The sequence below is a fragment of the Tupaia chinensis genome, unplaced genomic scaffold (assembly GCF_000334495.1).
Source record: "Tupaia chinensis unplaced genomic scaffold, TupChi_1.0 Scaffold143814_1, whole genome shotgun sequence".
In the NCBI taxonomy this organism is placed as follows: domain Eukaryota; kingdom Metazoa; phylum Chordata; class Mammalia; order Scandentia; family Tupaiidae; genus Tupaia; species Tupaia belangeri.
In genome coordinates this window covers 1,277,088-1,302,152 of record NW_006203664.1, presented here as the reverse complement: position 1 = coordinate 1,302,152, position 25,065 = coordinate 1,277,088, and the positions used below count along the sequence as shown (strand labels likewise).

General features: G+C 39.7%; 2 long non-coding RNA genes across 2 annotated transcripts in view; both read left to right on the top strand.

The window, feature by feature from the left end:
- LOC114005455 (uncharacterized) overlaps nt 1–8,517 on the top strand; it is a 68,119-nt gene extending 59,602 nt beyond the window's left edge. Inside the window, exon 3 of the long non-coding RNA XR_003547302.1 lies at nt 8,419–8,517. This is a non-coding gene — a long non-coding RNA (uncharacterized LOC114005455). The remainder of the gene's footprint in view (nt 1–8,418) is intronic.
- Nucleotides 8,518–10,054: 1,537 nt separating this feature from the next.
- Nucleotides 10,055–25,065, top strand: part of LOC102478570 (uncharacterized) — a 19,685-nt gene continuing 4,674 nt past the window's right edge. The window contains exons 1-4 of the long non-coding RNA XR_003547301.1: nt 10,055–10,127; nt 10,813–10,914; nt 20,454–20,565; nt 21,591–21,723. This is a non-coding gene — a long non-coding RNA (uncharacterized LOC102478570). The remainder of the gene's footprint in view (nt 10,128–10,812; nt 10,915–20,453; nt 20,566–21,590; nt 21,724–25,065) is intronic.

The following is a 25,065-nucleotide window of genomic DNA, read 5'->3' as shown; positions in this document are numbered from 1 at the left end:
TTTTTTTTTTTTTGAGTTTTTTTTTGCTATAGGGCGCGTGCGCTTGCCAGAAAGACAGAGAGAGACAGAGAGACAGAAAGCAAGAAATCACCCCCCAGGGAGATGGCCACGCCACAATCTCTTCTCCTCCATTCTCCTCTCGGGATCCTGGGCACACACACACATGCGCCCAGCGTGAGTTTAAGCCACTGGGTCCGGGACTCGAACCATGGCCGACCACATGGGAGTTCAGTGACATAGCCATTACGCTAATTGCTGGTCCCTATCTTTTGTCATAGTTCTATAGGTTCCAGAGGTTCTGTTAGATATTTTTTAGTTTTCTTGGAGTCATATTAAGGGGGGAGGGAGAGAAAGAGAGGGGAACAGGGAAAAAACAATCAATACATTTAAATTGTTACAAAAATGAAAAGTTATTTGCTGATGATAATGTAAGTGGTAATGTCTTTGCCTTTATTGGTGTGCACTGTATTTGTGCTGGGAAAAAACATGTTGCACACTGTAAAGATGTATAGTGATTAAATGTAAATAATAAGTATATACAAAAAAGAAAAAAAGTTCAGTCTACCTTATTTACTTTCTTTAGATTGAGTACTTTGTATTGTTCTATATTAAAGTCCACTGATTCATTCTACTGTCTTCTCCATTCCACCACTGAGCCCATTCATTGAGTCTTTGGTTTTAGTCACTATTTTCAATTCTAAAATTTTAATTTCTTATTTATAACGTTTATTTTTTTCCCTTAGAATTTCTATTTTTTAGCTGGGGTTTTCTATTTATTTTTTATTTGTTTCCAGTGTGTTTGTAATTACTCATTGAGGTATTTTTTATGACGAATAATTAAAAATCTTTGTCAGATAATCCTAGCATATCTATTATAACAATATTGCTATCCAAATTAGTTTCCTAGTGATGCCACACTGAAGTACCATAATCTAGGTAGCTAAAAACAAAGGTTTATTCTCTTGTAGTTACAGAGACTGGAAGTCTGAAATCAAGGTATTAGAATCATTGATTCTTTCTGAGGGTTCTGTGAGAGAATCTGTCTCATGCTTCCCTTACAGCTTCTTGCAATCCTTGGTGTTCCTTGGTTTATAAATGTATGCAATCTCTGCCTCTTCTTCACATGCTGTTCTCTGTGATCTGTCTCTGTAAGGAAAACAGTTGTATTGGGTTAAAGGCCCACCCTAGTCCAGTATGATCTCATCTTGATACATCTTCAAGAATCTTATTTCTGAATAAGGTCACATGATGTGGTACTGGAGGTTAAGAGTTGAACAAGTCTTTTGGAAAGGACATGATGCAATCTATGATACCATCAATAGATTGTCTTTTTTATTCAGTTTGACATCATCATGCTTCTTAGTAGTATGGGCAATTTTTGATTGTGGCTTAGTCTATTTGGGTATTATGCTATGAGACCATCTGTTTTGAGCTACTTTAACAGAATACCACAAACTGGGTCATTTATAATGAATGGGAATTCATTTCTCATAGTTCTGGAGGCTGGGGAGTCCAAAAGACAAGCAGCATCTGGAAAATCAGGCCAAGCCTGGTTTGCCTTAATTTCTCTACTTTTCAAAATCGTTTTTGTCTGTTTCCCCCACCCTCATAGGGCACATGTGTTTGCTAGAGAGAGAGACAGAGAGAGAGGGAAAGTGAGAAATCACCCCCAGGGGGCATGGGCACCTTGCAATCCCTTCTTCCTCCATTCTCCTCTCAGGATTTTGGGCACACATGCATATGCACATGGTGTGATTTTCAAACCCCTGGGTCTAGAACTCAAACTGCAGTTGACCATGTGGGAGTCCAGCACGGTAACTACCATGCCACTGCTGTCCCTGGTTATTTTTATAAATAATGTCCAGGGATTCTAGTTGTACTTAGTAGGAAGATAGAATTATGCATGTCTTCTCTCAGTAGATTTTTATTAACTAATTATTATAGTAAATTATGATTTTTTTGATGTTGAACAATCTTGCATTGTTAGCATAAATCATAGTTGTACATGCTGGAGTATTTTTCAAATGTACTAATGCATTTAATTTGCTAATATTTTATTTAAAATTGCTGCATCGGTATTAATAAATAAAACAGTTTATAGGTTCTTGGTGTGTGTGTGTATAGAGGCATGCATGGTATGTTTGCATGCTGTCATTTTCAGAATTTTGCATGCCTCTCTGAATGATTTGTGAGGTTTTTTTATGGAGTACATTCATTTCTTAATGTTCAATAGACATCTATAAAGCCTTTGACTTTGGTGCTGTTTTGGTGGTGATTTTATTTTATTTATTAAGTCTTTTTAAAAAATGTATTATTTCTATAATGGTATTTATTATTTATTATTGTTATTATTTTAAAAATTTGATCAGACAGAGCAGACAGTGAGAAAGAGAAAGTGAGAAAGCAAGCCACCAGGTCCAGGACTCAAACCACAGTTGGCCACGTTCCCATGTGGGAAATAGTCCAGTGCCTTAACCACCATGCCACCCGCTGGCCCTGGTTTTATTTTTTTGACAACTCTAATAAGTTTCTTCTATACTTCTTTGATCTCAGATTCTTGCTTCACCCTGAGTCAAGCTGAAATTTTGTTTTTTAAGAAAATCATTATTTCACATTTATTAGCAGCAATGTACCTATAGTCTCTAGTAAACATAAATCTTTTTTATATCTTTATTCACATTTAAAAAGTATTGACTATGTGTTGCTTTTATTCTTTTTAGGTTTGCCAGATATTTGTCCATTTTGTCAGAATTTTCAAATAACTAGTTTTTAGTTTGTTCAGTTCAATAAGATTTTTTCTTTTGAATTCATTCTTTTTTGCTTTCAACTACAAAGATTAAATCTTTCATTCTTTTAAGAACAAATCCCATAGTTTATCATCTAACTTATTGAATTGAAAGTGTGGTTGGCATATTTAGTTCTTTCCTTTTTAATAATAAAAGTATTCCAGGTGATTGGTTCTTGGTGCTTATCCCATGGTATTTTATATACAGTTATCTTTGTGTCTTTATTATAATAATAATAATAATTATTATTATTACTATTTACATTTACTCACTATATGTCTTTATAGTGTACAACATGGCTTTTCTTAGAAAAAAAGTGAATATCAGTCAAGATAAAGCCATTACCATATACATTATCATATTCATGTCAATTAAACGTAGTTATTTACCCCTGCCCCCTTCCCTCCCTCACCCATTACCCACCCCCATATTACCCCTATCCTTACTATCTTCAGTATCTATAGTTGCCCTCCCTGCTATTAAACCTTCCAATCTTTCAGTTTCTGTTATAGAGTGCAGACATTTGATATATATTGAATGAGAACATACAAAGTCTGGCCTTCATATTCTGGCTTGCTTCATTGGATTGAGAATCCAATATAAAACCTCAAATTATAAAACTGCTGGTGGAAAACATGGGGAAAACTCTTGGAGACCTTGGAGTAGGCAAAGACTTCTTAAAGAAGAGCCCTAGAGCACAGGCAATAGTCCCCACAATAGACAAATGAGACTATATTAGGCTGAGAAGTTTCTGCACAGCCAAAGAAACAATAACCAGAGTTATTCACCAGAGTGTGAGACAACCTCAGAGGGGAGAATATAACTCCAAACTGTATCTCAGGTAAGGGACTGATAACCAGAATATACAGGGAACTCAAGCAGTTTACCCACACAAAAAATATCAGTTCAATGAAGAGATGAGAAAATGAGCTGAATAGATAACTTTCCAAGGAAGACATATGTACAAGCAAGAAACATACAAAAACATGCTTGACATCTCTTATCATAAGGGAAATGCAAATCAAAACAATAATTAGATACTTCCTAACACCATTCAGAATAGCTAAAATTAAAAAAATTATTAATGGTAAGTGATGGTGAAGCTGTGGTGAAAAGGGAACTCTCCCTACACTGTTAGTGGGAATATAAATTAGTACAACCAATGGAGATTCCTCAGAAACCTACAAATAAAACTACCATATGACCCAGTAATTCCACACTTGGGTATTTACCAGAAGGACGGGAAAATCCTCCGTTGGGAAAATCATTTACATATCTATGCTTATTGCAGCATTATTTACAATTTGAAAAAAAAAAGGCATATGTATTCTATAGAATCCTCGTCAGCCATAAAAAACCATGAGACCCTGACATTTGATACACAGTAGACAAGTATTTGTTTAACTTTTAAAGATTTATTTATTTGTATCATGGGTGAGATAGTATACAATGTTCCTTCACAGGACCACCTTCTGTGCCCTTCCTCAGCCAGCCTGGATCATGGGTGCATGTGTGCCTGGAGTACTCTGGAAAGTCTCAGGACATGAACTCAGAACTTTCTCGTGTGTGTCTGTTTTGCAGGGCTCTGTGTTTCACTGCATGCCACTGTCCAGTCCTGAGTATACTTAATTTGTAAGTATATATATATATATATATATAAGAATTATGATTTATTATTCACATTTAATTGTTGTACATATCTATATCACATGATACAATTTTTCATAGTATGCATTTAGTACATGACAGTCGAACCAAGGATATTAACATATACATTATTTTCAATGGAGAATGTTACATTCTTATGTTGGTTAAATGTTTCTTCCCTGATCCTCTTTCACCCACCTTTACTAACCCCCAATTCCCATACAATCTCTGGTACTTACACTTATTCTCCCTACTTTTTTTTTTTTTTTGAGAAGTTTTTTCGCTATAGGGCACGTGCACTCGCCAGACAGACAGAGAGAGACAGAGAGACAGAAAGCGAGAAATCACCCCCCGGGGGGATGGTCACACCGCAATCCCTTCTCCTCCATTCCCCTCTCAGGATCTTGGGCACGCATGCACACACGCCTGGTGTGAGTTTTAAGCCACCGGGTCTGGGATGCAAACCGCGGTTGACTACATGGGAGTCCAGCGACATAGCCATTACGCTAACTGCTGGTTCCCTCTCTCTACTATTAGAGCTTCAGATCTTTCCATTTCTGCCATAGAGTGCAGACATTCAGTATGTATTGAGTGAGGATATACAATGTTTGTCTTTCATAGTCTGATTTACTTCACTTAGCATTAAATCTTCTAAATTCATCTAGTTCATATCAGTGACAGGGTCTTATTGTTCCTTATGGCTACGTAGTATTTCATAGTGTTCATGTGCCATTTCTTTTCAATCTAGTCATCAGTTCTTGGACACTTAAGTTGACTCTATGTCTTAGCAATTGTGAATAATGAGATGCCACTTAATCCCAGTAAGAATGTCTTTGATCAAGAAAACAAAGAATGACAAATGCTGGCAAGGCTGTGGTGAAAAGGGAACTCTCTTACACTACTGGTAGGAATGTAAATTGACACAGCCACTATGGAAAACAATACAGAGATGTCTCAAAAATCTACAAATAAAACTATCATGAGACCCAGTAATTCCATGCTTTGGTATTTACCCAAAAGATAGAGAAATAGTCAGAAAAATATTTGCACATCTATGTTATTGCAATATCTTTAACTTTTGAATAATCTATAATTTTTATTTCTAATGATCTTTGATCAGTGCTTACGAATATGTTTTTGTGATTAGTTTTTTTATGTTATTATTTTGTTGAATATTTGTAGTTTTATTGCATTATGACCAGAGAATATACTTTGTTAATGTTTCATTTTTTGGAATTTGCTGAAGGGTTTTTATTATTTCTTTATGGTCGTGTCCTGCTAAGTATTGTAAATATATCATGCTTCATGTGTAGGTTATTAAGTCCTATATTTATCTACTGAATTATATTCATTAATTATAACTGAGTTCTTTTTCTTCGAATATACTCAATTAGATAATTTGTAGAGATGTATATTAATGTAGCCCACTATAACATTAGTTTTATCTCATTTTTTTTTTGAGAGGTTTTTGCTGTAGGGCACGTATGCTCGCCAGACAGACAGAGAGAGACATAGAGATAGGAAGTGAGAAATCACCCCCCCAGGGGGGATGGTCATGCCGCAATCCCTTCTCCTCCATTCTCCTCTTGGGATCTTGGGCACGCACGCACACATGCCTGGTGTGAGTTTAAGCCACCGGGTCCGGGACTCGAACCGTGGTCGACTATGTGGGAGTCCAGCGACATAGCCATTACGCTAACTGCTGGTCCCTATCTCCTCATTTTTTTGAACATTCTTGTTTTCTTTCTGTTTTTGATTCTTTTCTGTTTGGTGATAACTGTTATCTTTTATTAATGATATTCCTTCCTGTTTTTCAATGCATCTTTGTGTTTATTCTTATACTTATTTTTCTTCTGTCATTTCAATGTAATTTGGCAGAAAGAGAAGGTACACATATATAAGAAGACTTCAAAAAGTTTGTGGAGAACAGAATTAAAGTATGAGTTTATTTTGGTATGAACAAAATTTCATAATCCACACATAGCTTTTTCACAATCCATATTCTCCATGAACTGTTTGAAGTCCTCACTCCCCTCATATTATTGAAACTACCATCTTGAATGTGAATATTCTAGTTTCTTTTCTTTTTTTTAAAAATCAGTAAATACAAATCACAACCTATTTTTTCTGGATTCATCACAAAAAGAATGAACACTGCAGCTCAATAATGAGTTCTCTTTCCAAAAATTATTCAGACAATTTTCTGTCCCATTGCAAGAACTTTTAGGTGCCCTTTGTAGAAGGAAAATAGACAAGCTATGCCACAAACATGCTGTTAGCATCTGGGATCAAAAAGATGTTGGCCGAGACTATTTGCTGATTTACAGATGTTTTTCTATATACACTCCCTTTCCCTGCAATCCATCCTCCACATTGACACATGTGGAGTTTTTCTAAAAATACCAGATCATGTTGCTCTCCTGCTCAGGAACAGGTATGTCTCCCTAGTACCTGGAGAACAATGCTCTGAGTCTTTGGCCAAGCATTTAGAGCTCTTGCTTCTTTGCGCCTCCGTAGAGTTTTTTCTCTCATTATTCTTCTTTCCTGTCCCCTTAAACTTTGTGTTCATTCTCCCCAGACCATTCTCTATTCTCTGAAGGCATCATAGATGTTTGTTATTCCCTGCCTTCACTCCTGCTGTTCCTCATCCAGGGGGCCCTCTTTCCTCATCTCTGCCTAGATGAGATCCTCCCTATCTTTCAAGGTTGTATCTTGCATCATTTTTGTCTCTGACGTTCCAAGATGAACCTCCAGGGGACTGGTTGTCCCCTTTCCTACAGCCCTTTGTTGTAGCTACTATGATGTTAGTCACTGTCCAACTTCTGCTGGAAATGGAAATGTATGTGACCAACTCTTCGAGTGACCTGTGAAATTTTTAAAATTTTCTTTTTATATTTTTCAAATTTTGCCAGAGTGCTTGTGAGCTCACCAGAGAGAGACAGAGAGAAAGAGGGAAAAGAGAAAGCATCCTCATGGGAAATGGTCACACTGCAATCTCTTCTCCCCCATTTCTCCCTAATTTTGGGGATCTGGGGCATGCACACACACACACACACACACACACACACACACATCCAGCATATTCTTTAAGCTGTAAGGTCTGAGACTCGAACTGTGCAGTCAGCCATGTGGGATTCAGTCGCCTTAACCACCAGGTCACAGGCTGGCCCCAATCTGCAAACGTCTTTTGAGGGCAGAGCTGTGTCTGATTCATCTTTGCATTTCCTAGGTCCTCAAAAAGAGTGCTATGTGGGAAATCCCAGAAAATATGTGGCTAAATTACACCATGGTTTTGGACAGGTAAGGGAAGCAACATCTAGTAGGGGCTGAGGAAAGAGGTACTGGGGAGTATTAGCTGATTGAAAATCAAAATTTCTAGTTCTGAGGTGAAAGTAAGATTTTTTTTCTCTTTATATAAATGGATCTTAATGTGGAAAACAATCTGACAAGTTTTGTCATTGTCTCTTGGTATCTACAGAATATTTGTTTCAGGAATCCCCACAGACACCAAAATTTGAGGATGTTCAAGTCCCTTATAGGAAATGGTGTAGTATGTTCATATAACTCAGGCATATCCTCCTGTATACTGTAAATTATCTTCAGAGTACTTGTAATACCCATTACAATGCAAATCCTATGTCAATAGTTGTTACACTGTATCTTTATTATTACTTTTTATCATTATAGTTTTTAAGGTTTATTTATGATGAAGAACAGGGTACATGCACAGTGAGAGAGAGAGGAAACAGCCTCAGCAAGCTCTTGCCAGGCTGCGATCTCCTTCCCCTGGCTATCCAGTTCCTCAGGATCTTGGGCATGTGGCATGCACCTGGTATGTTTTCAAGCTGACCTGAGGATCCAAACCTGCAGCTAGCTGTGTGGCTTCCAGCACTGGAGTTCAGTTTATTAATGACTACACTGCCATGCTAGGCCTGTATTGTTATTTATTTATTTATTTTCCCTGAATATTTTTGATCTATTATAGGTTGAACCTGTGAATATGGAACCCATGGATATGGAGGGCCAATTGTACTTCCATCCTGCCTAAGTCCAGCAAGAAGAAAAGGCAGGATTCCCTAACTCAGTGGTGAGTAAAGGATCCCAACTTGTTGACAAACCCACTGATGACTGGAAGGAGGGTTTAGAGTGAGGGAGCAGTGGCAGCCTTCAGGTTACTGAGGAAGTGGGACAACCTTTCTAGCCAGATGGGATATAAACTGTGCTGGAGACAGCGTGGGAAGAGGGTGGGAAATGGCAGAGGGTACAAAATAGGGGAGCAAAGTATATATAAGAAACAAGAAGTGGAAAATTATTGCTGATGATAACAAGTATGAATAAGCCACTCTACAGTATATTCTCGATGGGAAATTGCATATTGTACGCTGTGATGGTGTTCAGTGAATGAATGTAAAATAAATACATTAATTTTTTTTTTTTTAAAGAAAGAAAATAAAAGCAGGGTCAGAGCCAAAGCTGGCCCAGAGAGAGGGCAGTCATGAGAGCAGCCAGGGCTCCAGTGGTAGGGCTGTTCAGCCAGAAGCAGCCCAGCAATTCTTTTCAATTATATTTTATATTGCAAGCAGAGCACTTGCTCTTAAATTCAAATAGCTACATTCTAATCAAACTGCATCAACCTGTTCCATATTAAAGGCTGATAAGTTTCATCTAATCTAGAGTACATTCTAGCAAGCAAAAAACCCTAAACAGAAAAAGATCTGGTCACAAAGTGCTGAATTTAGGGAGCATGGACCCCTAAGTATGATTTTTTGAGGGAACTTCTACCAATAATAGGTTCATGCTTTGTTTCTACCTCTTCCTATCCATGTGACCATAAGCAACTTCACCGTTCGAAGCTTACTTTATCTACTGTAAAATAAAGATAGTGTCTACTCCAAAGGCTTTTTGGAAAGATAAAGTGCAGTAATGCATTTAGAGCACTTAGCACAGTGCTTGACACATAGTAAGCGCTCAGTAAATGTTAGCTACTACTATTATTATCTTGCACAGTGATGAGCAGGGTTGCTGTGGTCATCTGGTGGCAGCTGAGGGCCAGGATTGTGCAGAAAGAAGCTACTTGGAATTCTTTCAGCAGCCTGGTTTGTTGATGCAGTGTTAAATTAAGGCCCATTAATTCATTGTGAAAACAAGCCTTCAAAAAGGCCTGGAATTTGCAGCATCTCCTCCTGAATTAATGCTGCATGGCATCACTTTATTTTAAGAATAATAAATGCTAGCTCAACAGTGGAGAAAACCCCTACTGCTGTGTTTGCCCGGTGGCCGCGCCGGGTGGCTGGCTGCTGGTACTGCCTACTTCTTGGCTGGAAGCTACTGAGCATTTTCCCAGCAGTGACTCAGCTCAAGGCCACGGCCTCTAGCACTCACTGCAGATGTGAAGTGGGCACAAATGTACTGCTGGTGGTGTGCTGGTGGTAGCACACACACACACACACACACACACACACACACATCCAGCATATTCTTTAAGCTGTAAGGTCTGAGACTCGAACTGTGCAGTCAGCCATGTGGGATTCAGTCGCCTTAACCACCAGGTCACAGGCTGGGCCCCATCTGCAAACGTCTTTTGAGGGCAGAGCTGTGTCTGATTCATCTTTGCATTTCCTAGGTCCTCAAAAAGAGTGCTATGTGGGAAATCCCAGAAAATATGTGGCTAAATTACACCATGGTTTTGGACAGGTAAGGGAAGCAACATCTAGTAGGGGCTGAGGAAAGAGGTACTGGGGAGTATTAGCTGATTGAAAATCAAAATTTCTAGTTCTGAGGTGAAAGTAAGATTTTTTTTCTCTTTATATAAATGGATCTTAATGTGGAAAACAATCTGACAAGTTTTGTCATTGTCTCTTGGTATCTACAGAATATTTGTTTCAGGAATCCCCACAGACACCAAAATTTGAGGATGTTCAAGTCCCTTATAGGAAATGGTGTAGTATGTTCATATAACTCAGGCATATCCTCCTGTATACTGTAAATTATCTTCAGAGTACTTGTAATACCCATTACAATGCAAATCCTATGTCAATAGTTGTTACACTGTATCTTTATTATTACTTTTTATCATTATAGTTTTTAAGGTTTATTTATGATGAAGAACAGGGTACATGCACAGTGAGAGAGAGAGGAAACAGCCTCAGCAAGCTCTTGCCAGGCTGCGATCTCCTTCCCCTGGCTATCCAGTTCCTCAGGATCTTGGGCATGTGGCATGCACCTGGTATGTTTTCAAGCTGACCTGAGGATCCAAACCTGCAGCTAGCTGTGTGGCTTCCAGCACTGGAGTTCAGTTTATTAATGACTACACTGCCATGCTAGGCCTGTATTGTTATTTATTTATTTATTTTCCCTGAATATTTTTGATCTATTATAGGTTGAACCTGTGAATATGGAACCCATGGATATGGAGGGCCAATTGTACTTCCATCCTGCCTAAGTCCAGCAAGAAGAAAAGGCAGGATTCCCTAACTCAGTGGTGAGTAAAGGATCCCAACTTGTTGACAAACCCACTGATGACTGGAAGGAGGGTTTAGAGTGAGGGAGCAGTGGCAGCCTTCAGGTTACTGAGGAAGTGGGACAACCTTTCTAGCCAGATGGGATATAAACTGTGCTGGAGACAGCGTGGGAAGAGGGTGGGAAATGGCAGAGGGTACAAAATAGGGGAGCAAAGTATATATAAGAAACAAGAAGTGGAAAATTATTGCTGATGATAACAAGTATGAATAAGCCACTCTACAGTATATTCTCGATGGGAAATTGCATATTGTACGCTGTGATGGTGTTCAGTGAATGAATGTAAAATAAATACATTAATTTTTTTTTTTTTAAAGAAAGAAAGTAAACCCTGTTGAAGAACCATGGCAGGGTCAGAGCCAAAGCTGGCCCAGAGAGAGGGCAGTCATGAGAGCAGCCAGGGCTCCAGTGGTAGGGCTGTTCAGCCAGAAGCAGCCCAGCAATTCTTTTCAATTATATTTTATATTGCAAGCAGAGCACTTGCTCTTAAATTCAAATAGCTACATTCTAATCAAACTGCATCAACCTGTTCCATATTAAAGGCTGATAAGTTTCATCTAATCTAGAGTACATTCTAGCAAGCAAAAAACCCTAAACAGAAAAAGATCTGGTCACAAAGTGCTGAATTTAGGGAGCATGGACCCCTAAGTATGATTTTTTGAGGGAACTTCTACCAATAATAGGTTCATGCTTTGTTTCTACCTCTTCCTATCCATGTGACCATAAGCAACTTCACCGTTCGAAGCTTACTTTATCTACTGTAAAATAAAGATAGTGTCTACTCCAAAGGCTTTTTGGAAAGATAAAGTGCAGTAATGCATTTAGAGCACTTAGCACAGTGCTTGACACATAGTAAGCGCTCAGTAAATGTTAGCTACTACTATTATTATCTTGCACAGTGATGAGCAGGGTTGCTGTGGTCATCTGGTGGCAGCTGAGGGCCAGGATTGTGCAGAAAGAAGCTACTTGGAATTCTTTCAGCAGCCTGGTTTGTTGATGCAGTGTTAAATTAAGGCCCATTAATTCATTGTGAAAACAAGCCTTCAAAAAGGCCTGGAATTTGCAGCATCTCCTCCTGAATTAATGCTGCATGGCATCACTTTATTTTAAGAATAATAAATGCTAGCTCAACAGTGGAGAAAACCCCTACTGCTGTGTTTGCCCGGTGGCCGCGCCGGGTGGCTGGCTGCTGGTACTGCCTACTTCTTGGCTGGAAGCTACTGAGCATTTTCCCAGCAGTGACTCAGCTCAAGGCCACGGCCTCTAGCACTCACTGCAGATGTGAAGTGGGCACAAATGTACTGCTGGTGGTGTGCTGGTGGTAGAGACAAGAATGGTGCCTGAATGGCATCTGTGCCATTTAGGGGAATATCCACAGCAGCTTTGTGAAGATGTACAAGGGACACAGGAGGAGGGCTAGGGGAGTCCCCAGGGAGGCATGAGCTACCATTGATTGTAGGAGTTTGGAGCAGTTATGGGGGAGCAATGTGTACCTGTACCTCAGTCCTGTGTGTTACTACTGAATCACAGGACCCTGGGGCAGGACGTGCCAATGTGAACCCAAACTAAGTACACAGAGGAAGATGAGAACGATCTATTTGGTGACCTAAGGGAGTCACTCCAGAATTTACAAGTGATACCAGGAAACCTCAGAGTTCAAGAAAGCAGTCTGCTATGATTCCTAAAAAAACTCTTTTTAAGCCACACACTGTTACAGCTGAAAGTGACTTCAGAAATCTCATTAGCTTAATTGCTCAAGTTAAAAAATGTATAATCTGTTCATATTTTACCAAGCTATACGTATACATAATACAAAGAGTCTAATAAGTCTGAAACTTGTCATTAGAAATAGTCATCCCTCTTTCTCATCTAAGAGAAAACAATTTTCAACTTTTTAGTCCATCTTTTGGTATTTATCCCTGATCTTTAAATAATGAGTTAATAGGTATTTTTTAATTACTTATTTTATCTATTCTTATTATTCTTTAGTTTTTTTTTTTTTTCGCTCTAAGGCACATGTGTTCACTAGAAAGATATGGTGAGAGAGAAAGTGAGAAAGCTTGCCACCAGTTTGGAGCTCAGACCACAGTTGGCCATGTGGGAGTCCAGCACCTTAACCAATATGCCACCTGCTGGCCCTAATAGCTAACTCTTTTAAAGTTGACATGATAATTGTATATCTTTATGAGGCCCAATGTGATATTTCTTTTTTTTTTAAATACTGTAATTTGTGGTTTACATTTATTCATTACACATCGTTGTAGGGCAAAGAATAGTCTTTAAAAGCATGTACACAGTGTGCAATAAACAAATCAAGGATACAAGTGTATTCATCACCATCAACATTTAACATTATATCATGTAGTGAACATTCAAAACCCAATCCACTGGTCATTCTAAAAGTATGTACTGAATTGTCTATGACCTTCTTTTTACTGTGAAACACAATTTTAGTGAAAAACAAATTGGTTACAAGTTGGGCAGGGACCAGCAGATAGTGTAGTGGTTACATCGCTGGACTCCCACATGGCCAACTGTGGTTTGAGTCCTGGACCAAATGGCTTAAAACTCATACCAGGTGCATTTGCATGTGTGCCCCAAATACAGAGAGGAACATGGAGGAGAAGAGATTGTGGTGTAGTCTTCCCCCTGGGGAGGGGGTGATTTCTTTCTATCTGTCTTTCTAGCAAGCACTCATACCCTATAACAAAAATCTCTCTAAAAAATAAATCGGACAAACAAAACATCTCATAAATTAATGAGGATGAGTTCTTGAAAACAAAGATAATCTTACCATAGCCAATGAAAGAATTTGTAATTTCTATGTAGAGGACTGTGGGAAATAAGAGTTTATAATCTGAAAAGATCTATGGTATCAATCATTGATCCAGCTGGAGATAGGTAAAATTGTACCTAACAATAGCTATTAGGAAGAGATATAAAAAGAAAACTTTTACTCACTCACCGTGAGTTCTTGTAAGACCATAAAGAAACTAGTCCTCAAAAAAGCAAAACCCAAACATAATTGGAAAGAGATGTTTAAAAGTGAAGGCGTGGCTCAATCAGTGATTTGGTGATTTATAGGCTTTTTAGGTTTTGCAAAGTTTTTGTTTGTAGCCTTTTTTTTTTTTTTTTTTTACAAAAATTCCATGAAAATAATAGTTTATTTATGGTGTCTCTCAGAGGCTCCAAAGGCTATGGGTCCTGGGTCCTGGTAATTCTTTCCAAAGAAAGACTTAGTTATCTGTAACATTTTGGACTTTTCCTGTTATCCAGTTTACACAATGAGTAATGGTTATAATAAATATATAAATTGAGATTTGTGGAGATAACTCCTATTAAATAATTGGAGAATTTGTATTTAAACCTGCTTGTGTATAAAATAGATGAATCTATATTTAGTCCTGACATGCAATGTTATTATCAATACGTGTGGACATATCCTTTTATTCTAGCTAGTTTGTGTTCTTTTCTGTTTGTCTCCCTTTAGCTTTCCTGATGTAGTACTCCATTATGCAGTTTCTAAAAAGCTAGTTTTGTTTTGGTGAATTCTTTAAACATTTGTTTATCTACAAATGGTTTTATTTCTCCTTCCCATTTGTGTTATACTCTTGCTGAGTATAATTACTCTTGACTGATATTGTTTTTCTTTCAGATTTTTAAATATGTATCCCCATTCTTTCCTTGCCTGCATTGATTCAGTTGACAAGTTTGATGTTAATCTAACAGGATAATCTATGTAAGCAATTGGTGTTTCTCTCTTGCTATTTTTAGGATATTGTTTTCGTCTTTGAATTTTACCAATTTAGCTATGGTATGTCTTGGAGAGGATCTTCTTATATCTATTTGGTGTCCTTAGTATTTCCTGGATTTAGATATCCACATGCCTCTCTAAATTTGGAAAGTTCTTAGCTAATATATCATGAAAGAAATTTTCTATGCCTTTCCCTGTCTCTTTGCCTTCTGGAATACCTATTATGTGGCTATTTGGCTGTTTAATGGTGTCTAGTCTATCTATATGTTGTCCTGATTTTTAATAGTTATTTTTCTATTCTTTTCAGTTGCTTGGACCAAATTGGAGGTTTTGTCTTTAAGGTCAGAGATTCTTTCTTCTGCATGGTCTAACCTTCAATTAATACTTTTTTTGGGGGGGAGAGGTTTTTGCTATAGGGTGTGTGCGCTCGCCAGACAGACAGAGAGATAGAAAGCGAGAAATCACCCCCCTGGGGGATGGCCATGCCGCAATCCCTTCTCCTCCATTCTCCTCTCAGGATCTTGGGCACGCACGCACATGTGCCCAGCTTGGGTTTTAAGCCACCGGGTCCGGGATGCAAACCGTGGTCGACTACGTGGGAGTCCAGCGACATAGCCATTATGCTAACTGCTGGTCCCCTTTCAATTAATACTTTTGAGGAAGGTTTTGATTTCCTGCATCATATTCTTTATCTCCAGAAGTTGTTTGATTGTTTTTCAGTGTGTCTATCTCCTTATGGAATTTCTCCTTCAAGTCACAGAAAATGTTTCTCATCTCCTGGAATTGGTTCTCTGTTTTCTCTTGCATTTATTGAATTTTGTTACAATGAACATTTTGAATTATTTTTCTAACATTGTTTCTGTGATCACTTGTGTTTTATCCATCATTGGTGAGGAGTTATTACATTCCTTGGCGGGGAGGTATTTCCTGGTTTTCTATTTCCTGGGGCTATGTTTTGATTTTTAGTTATCTGGTAATATATTTACTTCTTCCTACTTCTTTGGAGTATATTTATGTAACTATGTGCTCATGCATTTAACATGTATATGTTAGCTCTGTGCCAGTTTCTCCCTTCTACCGCGGGTGGGAGTGTGGAATTCACAGTAGGTGTTTGGGGGCTCATGTTTTTAGAGGAGAGTTTCTCTTCTTTTATTGCTAGGGGAGTTGTGGAGGGAGAATTTCTCCATAGTCTCTTGTCTTCAAGTGTTTGTTCCTATATACCCAAACCTTTCTGTTCCCAATGTGACTGGAGGATGAGCTAGACAAGTAGGATGTAAGGTGCTGCATGGGCTGGAACAGTCTCTCTTCCCCCACAGAAGGCTGATCATGGGCCCCTAGTGATGTGTTCAGGCATCTCTGTTGTTTCCTGATGGTTGAGGAAAAGAATGGCATCAGCCTACATCAGGTAGCAGCTCATACCTTCTGTCCTAGGCCTCCATGTTGTGCCTTCTATCTCTGAGACTGTAAGAAGTGAGCGGGGGTCCTTGAAGGCTGGAGCAGTCCCTCCTCCCCCACAGCGAGTTATATGGGGGTCTTTGCTGATGAGCTCAGGCCAAGTGGCCTAGACCTCCCAGCTGCTCCTTCTATTTCTTGTGGTATTTCTACATTTGATCTTAACCAAAAGGCTGAGAAGCTCTCTTGTGATGTTTCAAAACATGTGCATGTTGAGTAATGATCAGGTCATAGAGTAATTATCAGACTCATTGCCTTATAGAACAGTATCACTGATGACCATAGATGTAAAAATCCTAAACAAAATACTAGCAATAAGAATTAAATAGCATATTAAAAAGATCATTCTCCATGACCAAGTAGGATTCATTACAGGGATGCAAGGATGGCTTAACATATGCAAATAAATTAATGTGATTCATTACATTAACAGGATGAAGGACAAAAACCTATGATCATCTCAATAGATGTAGAAAAAACATTTGACAAAATTCAATATGACTTCATAATAAAGACCCTCTATAAATTAAGTATAGAAATAACGTATGTGATAAATTCACAGTCAACATAATAATGAATGGACAAAAATTGAAAGCCTTTCCTTTAAAGCCCACTTTCATCTCTATTATTCAGCATAGTACTGGAAGGCCTATTCAGAGCAATTAGGCAAATTGAAAAAAAAATACAGGCATCCAAATTCAAAAGGAGAAAGTCAAATTGTCTTTCTGCAGACAACATTTAGAAAATCCTAAAGAATTTACCCCAAAACTATTAGAACTAATAAACAAATACAGTGAAGTTACGAGGAATAAAAATCAACATAAAAATAAAAAGAGTGGTGGTTCTATACACCAAGAGCAAAATAACTGAAAAAGAAATGAAGAAAGAAGTCCTACTTGTAATAACTACAAGAACAAAACAGCAACAACCAAAAATCTCTAAGAATAAATTTACAAAGGAGGTAAAAGTTCTCTTCAATGAAAACTATAAGACATTGATTTAAAATAAAATTGAAGAAGATACAAATAAATGGAAAGGATTAGGAAGAATTAATATTGTTGCAATGCTCACACTCCTTTATTTTCCGGTTTGGATACCATCTACTGGTTTTCTACTGTGAATGATATGGATTTAACTCTTCCAGCTCCCTCTCAGTGCCCCTCCCCTTCCCTTTCTTCCAGATGGATTGTGATGACTTTGGTGAGATCACTTTGCAAGGTTTACATGATTTCCATGCAAGGACCTTTACAGCAGGGCTATGATGTGTTCCATGATTACTTTTCCTATGTGCTTTGACTGCCCAACCTTTTGTCTTCCATGCAGTTAATAATTATTTAGAGTTTTTTATTTCTCTAGTTTTCTACAAATTGATCACCGATTTCTCCTGAAGGTGTTCAGATGCATTAGGTAGTCTGTATTTTTCATTTTCTGAAAGAGATCTCTGACCAGCCCCTGTTTGATCTATATGTTCTCTCAGTCTGCTACTTAATTGTTTCCTGGGACCTTTGTTAAATCTTTGTGAAGATTCTCTTTGCCTCCCTCCCTGGTTAATTGCCCGTGTCCTCTCTGTCATTTCTATGTCTCGGCTTACTTCCCTTGTCAGGTGTAACACATCTGTGTCTTCATGAGAAGCAGTGCTTAGAAGGTAGATCTAACACCTTGCATGTCTGAAAACATCTTCATTTGACCATAATTGATAACTTGACAGAGCAAACATGTACAGGTTGGTAATCTATTAGTGTTTTCCTTTCAATTTGGGTCCTTCAGTTTGAGGAAATTTTATTCCATTTTTCCTGCCATGATTTTATCTCCTCTGTTTTCTCAGTTCTCTGCCTGAAACTCCTGTTGTTTGTATGTTAAACCTTCTAAACTAACTCTGTAAGATATCTTTTCTCCTAGTTTTTCCATCTTTTTGTCTTTTGTTCTACTTTTTGGGAGATTTCTTTGTGTTATCTTTGACTCTTCTATTAAACTTTTCTGCATAACCTCAAGAGCTATTTGTTGCTTCTTTCTTTCTTTCTTTCTTTTTTTTGAGATTTTTTTTCTCTAGGTACATATAGGTTCTATAGGTACTCACCAGAGACAGAAAGTGAGAAATCATCCTTCCGCAGGGGGAACGGCCATCCCTTCTCCATTCTCCTCTTGGGATTTTGAGCACATACACACATCTACCCAGCATGAATTTTAAGCCACGGGGTCCAGGACTCAAACCATGGTCCACTACATGGAAGTCCAGCAACAACCATTACACCATCTGCTGGTCCCTCTCATTTCTTTTTTGATGACAACCTTTCCCTTCCTATTTGCTGGTCCCTCTCATTTCTTTTTTGATGACAGCCTTTCCCTCCCTGTGAGGATTGATAGCTCTCTCTCTTTTTCCTTCATGGAGTCTGATTCCTCCCAGTTGCTCTTTCTTCCATGTTTGTTTCATTTCCTGTATTTCTTACTAAAGTTTTCTTCAAAAGTCTGGGACACCTTGGTTGCGGCTCATATTTAATAGCTGGCTGGAAGATGTGCTTATGAATGGAGCTTGTCAACTGTGGGTTTCACTGTAAATGGCCTTTAGGGAATCCCAATGTTGGTATCTTTGGGTATTTCCATTTGGGATTGTTGGATGATCTAGAGAAATCTTTCAGAGTTGTTCCTGCATCTGAAAGCTGTGAGAGAGAAGAAGGCTGCGGGCTGGGATTCAATATGGAGCATGTAAATTTTTACTAATTTGCCCTTCTCGCAACAGTTCTTCATGTTCTCTAGTTTCAGTGTGTTTACTTATTTATTTTTCTTTACTAGAGAATAGACCTTTCAGAGACTAAGCCTTCATATCTCTGCAAGGATGAGTAAAAGAGACTTGGGGTCTTAATTAGACACCCAATCAATGGCATTTTCATTGTGCTTTATCTCCATTTCCATTGTACCATGGTAGTGGTTGTGATTGGTCTGAGATGTAAACCAGTATTTCTCTACTCTTGGTCAAGAATCATTTCTTAGTTACAACTCTTCCAACTGCTCCTCCAATGGCTTTCCAGCTTCTCACAGTTGTATTCTTTCACTTGCCTTTTAAGAAAACTTATTGGCTTCTTCCTCAAATAAAATAAATTATTATTTCAGTGGGGTTTGAGACAGAGAAGAACTAAATTATGTGTTTAACCTGCCAAATTTAACTTTTAAAACTCACAAACAATACATGTTAACTATGGATAAATTTAAAAATGTAGTTGGGAAGGAAATAAAATATAATCTATATAATAAGGTCCATATCCAGAAAATCCATCATTAATGTTACAAACATAGATCATTTCAGAAATATAATAATGTCTAAATATTTTGCATATGTGTGCAATAATTGAGAATCAATAAACATATTATTTTTAGACTATACATAGAATGTACTAGATTATATTCAGTATTCTCAATGTATTGTGAACACCTTTCCAAGTCACTAAATATATTTCTGAAATTATTTTAATGGTTCATGTTATTTCATGAAATATTTCATAATGTGGTGTAGTTTTGTCTAGCTCTACATTATTGGCTATTTGGGTTTTCTCCATCAAATTTGGAGGATCATAATAAAGGCTCTAATGAACAACTCTATTCCCAAAGCTCTCTGTAATCTTTTGATTATTTCCTTAGGATAAATTCCTAGCATCACTGCACCAAAAGTGTACTTATTATAATTCTTTTAATTCTCATTATCCAACTGTCCCTCAGAAAGACTACATATATTTTGCCATAAATATGTCAGAGATTGGCTTCTTTACCTTTGCTGATCATAGGTATTAGATTTTCAAATGCCTCTCATCTGACAGGTCCCCGTGGTGTATTGCTAGTGTTTTGATTTGTGTTTCTTGGATTACTGCTGAGGCTGGGCATCTTTTCCTATTCATTGACCGTGTATATTTCTTCTTTTCTGAATAGACCTCAGAGTAAGTTTAAGATTTATAGCTATACTCAGATGTGCAGAAATGTAACTTTCTTCATTTTTTTCATAACTAAGCTTAATTTAGTCCTGAATCTCCCCCATTTCTACTCAGCAGAAAGAAACCAACTTTTGATTTAACGACTTCCTACTCTTCTAGGTGAACACAGCCTGGCCTCCTGTGCCTCATCCTCCTATCCCTTTGGCCTATTTACTACTCTCGGTCTTGGGCAGCAGCCTCTATACCTGCTACATCTGCTGCTGCTGATGCCTCTTGCTATCTAGACCCTACCCAGCTGGGGCAGGAGCTACAGAGACCCATTTCTATTTTCAGTCACCATTTCTATGCTCTTACGTCGTCTTTTTGCACCTTCAGGTGGCTGTCAGGGTTCCAGGTGAGAAACATACTGCATTCAGCCTTTTCTGAGGCACGGGAGATTCACCTATGGCTACGTTGCTGGATCTCCATTTTAATCTCTTCTCTTAAGGTAATTTCATTTCCTTAAAAAAAAAAAAAAGATCCATTCCTTGCATGAGAGATAGCGAGGAAGAGACAGAGAGACAGGCACCTTCAAAAAGGTCTCCATGTCATGATCTACCCCTAGTCTCAGCTGGTCTGTATCACCAAGTGCATGTGTCTGGGGTGCTCAGGTCCTGGGACACAAATCCAGGACCTTTCCCATATGCGTCCAGTTGGATTGCCATTGGGCCAACACATGATTCTTCATTTCCTTTTGTGTGGAAAAACCACTCTCATCCTTGTCCAGCATCCTTCCAACTCTGTGATCTCAGCCCATCAGGAATTTACAATGAAAATCATTTTTATTGTAAATCAAAAATATCTTGACCATTGCTATACAGAGGTCTTCAAAAGCTCTGATTTGAAAGCTACATCTGAGCAGTAACTCTTTTTCCTAGGCCAGTGATTTGGTGCCTTGGATACTTATTAGAATCATCTGGAGAGATTTTAAAAATGCTGATATCTGGGCAGCATTCCAGAATTCAGAATTCTAGAGGGTGGGTCCTAGGCATCCGTATATTGTTAAAGCCCTCCCCCAACCCCTGCTCAGGTGATTCTTGTAACCAGGGGAGAGATGTGCTGTTCCAGGCTGGGACAGTAGATCTGACCACAAGACACTTGTAGGTAGAGGGCTTTAGGCACTTAGGGGACAAACTGGGTTGTTCCACTGAAGATAGAAGGGATTGTAACACCTGGGATTTACACCTGCATCTCAGGAGCCTTGGAGGCAGAAGGGGCTCTCAGCTGGGTGCAGGTCCATGTTCAGCTGGCTTGGACAGACCAAGATTGAGACTCCACAGATGGAATCCCGCTGGGGGGGAGTGGGGGGGAGGACGCTGCCCTCCAGTCCTCATTAGCCATTGTAGGAGGAAAAGGGCTTCCTCTGTTGCTGGAGTTTGTCAAGGATCAATATGTTGCAACATATGTTTTACAGCTTCCTAGGGTCTCTGATAAATCTCCCGAGACTCCTCTATTTGTCTTTTTTCCCCCAAGGTTATGAAGCCAACTGTTTTCCTCCATGTACAGATGTGCTGAGGCAGGAACTCATTTCCATTGGAAATCAGCTTCTGAGGATGGAGGCTTCTGGAAGAAGCCGGCACTCAACCTACAGGACAAGCATGGCTGGGTAGGGGCAAGATCTTTTGACCTTGATTTTCCTCGTATACATTCACGACTCAGGAGAGAATGATCTCCCAAGGGGAGCCTCCTCCTCAAAGCTAGATACTAATGATTTTGTCCACTCCTTCACAATGAGATAGTTTAGCTTTCTATGTGCAAGGCACATGGATTGAGGAGTTAAGCACACAGCCTGCCCACAGGACACTCACCAGGTACCAGAGAAGATAACAGCCACTACTATTTTTAGCACTTACTGCATGCCAGACACTAGTAATAGAGATAATAGTATTGATGAAGACTGCCACATGCTCAGCTCTTAACGTAAGCTTGGCCCTTTAAAACACTCTATTACTTCCAAGAGTTGAATGTCATGTCATAATACTGGAAGTACAGGTAAGGACCAGTAGCAATGCCATTGCCTAAGACCTGTTGGAAACATGGACTATGAGGGGCTGGCCCTGTAACACAACAGTTATGTGCTGTGCACAGAAAGCTCATCCTACATGGCCAATCATGGTTTGAGTCCCAGTTCTGGAGGCTTGAAAAACACACCTGGCATGTGTATGAGCATACCCCCAATCCTGATGGATTAGAAAAATGGAGGAAAAAGGATCGTTATGCGACCATAACTCATAGTGGGGTGCTTTCCTTCTCTCCCTCTCTCTCTTTCTCTCTCTCTCGTGAGTAAGCATGGCCACTGGCAATAAAAAATAAATAATAATAATAATAATAATAATAATAATAAATAGAGTGTCAGACTCATCCCAGACTCAATGATTCTGTATCTGCAACCTAACAAGATTCCAGGTGGTTCCTGTACAGATTACTATCCCCATTTATTATAATATCCAAATTAATACACAAAGAAACAGAGAGTGAGTGGGAATTGAGCGACCTGCTTCAGGCCAGGGGGTAAACAGAAGTTAAGTGGGGATTTGAGCTACCATCCTGGTTCCAAGACCTGCTCATTTCCTACCCTGCAATGCTGCCTCTCCGGACTCAGCTGATGTTGGCAAAGGCTGCACTGCAGCACAGCCAGAGAGCTGAATGCTGGAGCAAGATTTCAGATTCCAGATGGGGAAGTAGCCAGGAAGGCTTCCAGGAAGAATCAGTGCTGGTAAAGGAAGCCACATGAGCAAAGACAGAGAGGTGGAAGAGTATCACTCACTCACCTAGAACCTTCTTCGGTAGCCGTGGTCTCCTATGTTTGGATGTAACAAAGGACTAGAGGCAGGAAGGTGGTGATCCAGGACAGCTTTGAATTTCCCTTGATCTTTGGTTACCAGAGAGAGCGACCACACACCCTGTCCTGGCTGCAGGGAGTTTAGAAATGGACCAGCCTAGACAGGCTATGGACCCTGGGCCCCTGCCTTTCTGGATCTGGGGACTTTTTTGATCCATGATTTCCTGCTGTGCCAGTACCCCCTCAACTGCCCAGCTCAGAAAAGGGACCACATATGCCCCTGCCCTGTGAACACAGAAAACCCTCTCTTTGAACAATACCAGTGGTTCATTTGGCTTTGTTGCCATTCCCTGTTCTAACTTTGGCAGCCAGTCATCTTCCCAAATTATAGATACTAACTGTGGTGGTCCTGTCATAGACAAAACCAAACACAGAAGGAAATAGATTTTATTTATACAATACAGAGAGCATCCCAATTCCAAAGATCAGAGTGTCTCATCGGGAGGAGGGGGTTGCCTTAGACTGTGTGTGTGCGTGTGAATGTGATGGGTGTTTCAGACCGGGCCTTGCTGTGTTGTGATTAGCCTCTCAAGGAACTACAAACTGTGCCAGTGTGCCTGGCTTTTCAAGGTGGGATATGAATAAAACCCAGGAGTCCCATGCGTCCTCAGCCTGCTGAGCAGCAGACTCCAGCATGTGGGTGGGCTATCTTTAGTTTTTATGAGGAGGGGATGGATGACATTTGAGATTGCTATTGTAAGAGGGGCATCGTGACAGTCATCTGAACAGGAAATGTTTATTTCTGTGTCTAGCTCCAGTTGATCAAATAATTCAGCTAATCACTTAGGACACAAAAAATGGGAATTTAGAGCCTGCATCTGGCCTTGTCCTGGATAAATAAGGGCATCATTGCAAATCTTATCAAAGTCTTATGGGGGGGACCATCAGCTGCATAATGGCTATGTCGCTGGACTCCCATGTAGTTGAGTGCAGTTCGAGTATCGGACCTGGTGGCTTAAATCACCCCCTGGGGGGATGGTCATGCCACAATCCCTTCTCCTTCATTCTCTTCTCAGCATCTTGGGTACACATGCACATGCACCTGGCATGAGTTTAAGCCACTGGGTCTGGGACTCGAACTGCAGTCGACCACATGGGAGTCCAGCGACATAGCCATTATGCCAACTGCTGGTCCCCCAAAATAGCAATTTTGTAGGGGTGTTCTTATTGTCATTTTACATAAGAGTATAAAAATTCAAATTTTTCACATCAAAAATCTTTATAACAACCAGCATAATATTGTTAATAAAAGCACAAACTTTTCATATCAAAAATTATTATAACCAACATAATATTATGTTAATAATTGGCATGGATGTCCATAATAGAAGGGAGACTATGGAGAATGGTGAGTGTGATTGATGCCCCTCCAGCTGCCCTCAGGCCATCACACATTACTGGATGGTTGTGACTTATGTTGGGTGAGATGGGACCTTGAGGGGCAGGTCTTCCTGGACCTTGACCCATGGACTCTTGGCTTTAGAATCACCTGGAATGCTTGCTAAAATGCACATTTCCGGGCCTCCACTGGGAACTGCTGAATCAGAAGTTCGGTGTGGGTGGTGTTGGGCTTCGGAGCCTGCACACTTCACCAAATCTAATCCTTGGTGGGGTGGGGCCAGGGAACCCTTCCCTGTGAATGAGATGATGACAGTGCGATATGAAGAACAGGAAGAGAAGGAGCATTCCAGACACAGGGAGCAGAGTGTGCAAGGCCCTGAGGTTAAAGGAGCCTGGGACCCTGGGTAGGAAGTCCCTATGGCTGAAGAGCCACTGGTGAGGAGGGGGTTGCACAGCATGAGGCTTCAGGGAGAGCCCTGCAGGGCCTGGAAGGCCAATGGGAGCATTTTGGTATCCCAAGAGATATGGGAAGTCGTTGAGAGTTTTGGTTGAGAGCGAGTGAGGAAAGAGGGAGAATGTGATCACTAGCCCGTCAACAGCCAGTGTCTAAGACTTTCTTTCCTCCGGCCCTCAACCCACTTTCCCACCAGCGTTCACCAACTGGTTAAGGCCTCCACCTGCCCAGGAATCTACCCAGGAAGTCTGACCATCACCTGGACTCCTCTGACTTGATCCAAACATCTCTTGAATCCATCTGCTTCTCTC